Source organism: Sciurus carolinensis, chromosome 15 (genome assembly GCF_902686445.1).
Source record: "Sciurus carolinensis chromosome 15, mSciCar1.2, whole genome shotgun sequence".
NCBI classification, from domain to species: Eukaryota; Metazoa; Chordata; class Mammalia; order Rodentia; family Sciuridae; genus Sciurus; species Sciurus carolinensis.
The window spans coordinates 58,795,323-58,798,056 of record NC_062227.1 but is presented as its reverse complement, the minus strand read 5'-3'; the positions used below and the strand labels follow the sequence as shown (position 1 = coordinate 58,798,056).

Sequence of the window (2,734 nt, the reverse complement as noted above, 5' to 3'; positions counted from 1 at the left end):
AAGAAAAAACAGAAAAAAAAAACAATAAAAAGAAGGAAATTATAAGAGCAAAAACCAATAAAATATTAAAGTGATAAATGGCATAAATATTTCTTTAAAAATTCAATTTCTTTGTTCTTTAAAAAATTAAATTATAAATATGGAAATATCTGTTGAGGGTTAATCATTAAAGAGGAGAAAGCATAAATATATAACATCAAAAGTTGTGAAAATTCTCCAGAAAATATAAGGCAACTTTTTCACTATTGTGACTAAAAGATCTGACCAGAACAATTTTAAAGGAGAAAAAGTTTATCTGGGGGCTCACAGTTTCAGAAGGTCAGCTCCATTTCTCAAGGCTCAAGATGAGGCAAAACATTATGGAGGGAGAGTGTGTTAGAGAGAAGCAGCTCACTAGAAGATCAGGAGGCAGAGAGAGACTCCACACTCCAGAAACAAATACATACCCCATACCCCCGCCCCCGAAGAACAAGTTCCTCCAGCCACACCGCACCTGTCTCCAGTTACCACTCAGTTAGTCCCATCAGGGACTGATTCACTGATTAGGTTAAGGCTATAGCCCAGTCATTTCTCCTCTGAACCCTCCTGCATTGTCTCACACACGAGGTTTTGGGGGACACCTCACACCTAAACCATAACAGCAGCTAAATCTAATGGAGAAATTTAGTAAAGCAAGAACTGTGGAAGAAATAAATTGTTTCCAATGAATTATTTCATAAAGATCAGTCCCAGCAGCCTGAACCTCAGTCCTGGTCTCTCGCCTCTCCCCTGAACAACATGATCTTCACCACTGGTTCCACTACTTTCTCCACCAATCGCCAGTCCCTGGCCTCCCCCTGGTCACCCAGTCACTGGGTCAGCCCTGCCAGTGACGCTGCCAGCTTCTATGCAGGTGCCAGTGACGAAGCTCCTGGACCTCAGCGTCCTGCTCCACCAGATTCTGAGACTGCTGGAGGTGCCGGAGCATGGCGGCGGGGACGTCCAGGGTTCTGGGGGGAAAGGCTGCATCCAGAGTAAGGAGACCATGCAAGACCTCAACTATCACTTGGCCTCCTACCTGGACAGAGTGAGGAACCTGGAGGGCAAATCCTGGAATATCTGGAGAAGAAGCAGCCCCAGGTCAGAGACAGTGGGCATTACTTCAAGATCAATGAGCAGTTGCATCTTTGCCAATTCTTTGGACCAAACCCTCATCATTCTGTAGATTGACAATACTTTTTTTTGCTGCTAATGACTTTAGAGTCAAATAGAAGAGACAGCTGGCCATGCTCCAGTTTGTGAAGAGCAATATCCGTGGGCTCCTCAAGGTCATTGATGACACCAATATCAATCAGCTGCTGCTGGAAATTCGTGGTCTCAAGGAGCTGCTATTCATGAAGAAGAACCTTAAGGAGGAAATCAAAGGACTTCAAGTTCAGATTGCTGGACATGGGTTGACAGTGGAGGTGGATGCTCCCAAATCTCAAGACCTCAGCTAGATCATGGTGGACATCTGGGCCCAATATGATAAACTGGCTCGGAATAACCAAGAGATCTCAACAAATACTGGTCCCAGCAGATCAAGGAGAACACAGTGGTCATCTTGCAGTCCCACGAGATTGAACTGCTGAGATGACAATCACAAAGCTGAGATGCACAGCCTAATCCTGGACTCCATGAGAAATCTGAAGGCCAGCTTAGAGGACAGTCTGAGGGTCATGGAGGTCCACTATGTCATGCAGATGGAGCAGTCCAAAGGGGTCCTGCTATACCTGGAGTCAGAGCTGGCACAGACTGGGGCAGAGAGACAGCACCAGACTCAGAACTACGAAGCCCTGCTGATATCAAGAGCAAGCTGGAGGCTGAGATCGCCACTTATGGCTGCCTGCTGAGAGACCAGGAGGGCTTCAATCTCATTGATGCCCTGGACAGTGGCACCTCCATGTAAACCATCTGAAAGACTACCATCTGCAGGGTGGAGGGTGGCAAAGTGCAGTCTGAGACCAAAGGCACAAAAGTGCTGAGGCGCTGAGGCAGCAGGAGCAGGGGATTTTTCCGGAACTGGGGACCAATAAAAGTACAGAAGTCAGAAGACATTTAAAAAAAAAAAAAATTAGTCTCAGACAGTTGTTTTGGTAAGTTTGATTTGATCATATATTTAAGTGTGAGATAATTCCATTTCAATTGAAGTTCTTCCCAGTTCATTTTGAAACCAAGGCATTACCTTTGTATGAAAACATTAGCAGAATTAAAACCACAGACCAATTTTACCTAAACTCTAAAACTCAAGTCTTAATGTAAGCCCTTGTCTCAGTTCCAAGATTCTCAGTTCCAATAAACCATGATCCAACTACTTTCTCTGCTCAGTTTAGGAGGTTGGCAAATATCCAGCCCATGCCCCATTTTGACTCAATCATTTTCACATTCTGAGATCTGACACTTGCAACACTCCACTTCCATTTACCAAGCGCAAGACTCATTTGATGGGAAAGGATTTCTAACTCTCTTGTAAAGGCAATCTACAAGAGAGTAGATTGCAGGAGTGGCTGGATCCAGGGATGCAAGACATGGCAACAGATCGGGCTGCTGCACATATGCACTCAGCCCACACTCCGCTCACAAAACCACACTCTCTGGCACGAGATGCACCCACCTAGGACAGGCCTCTCCTCTACACAGTGCTAATTATTTGTTATGCTCTGCACTCAGCTTAAAAAGACACCTTTTTCTGATTATCAAAAACTCTTGAAATCAA

At 44.8% G+C, this 2,734-nt stretch overlaps 1 pseudogene; it reads left to right on the top strand.

Moving 5' to 3' along the window:
* The first annotated feature begins 777 nt into the window (after nt 1-777).
* On the top strand, nt 778-2,011 carry LOC124965390 (keratin, type I cytoskeletal 18-like; annotated as a pseudogene).
* The last annotated feature ends 723 nt before the right edge of the window (nt 2,012-2,734 follow it).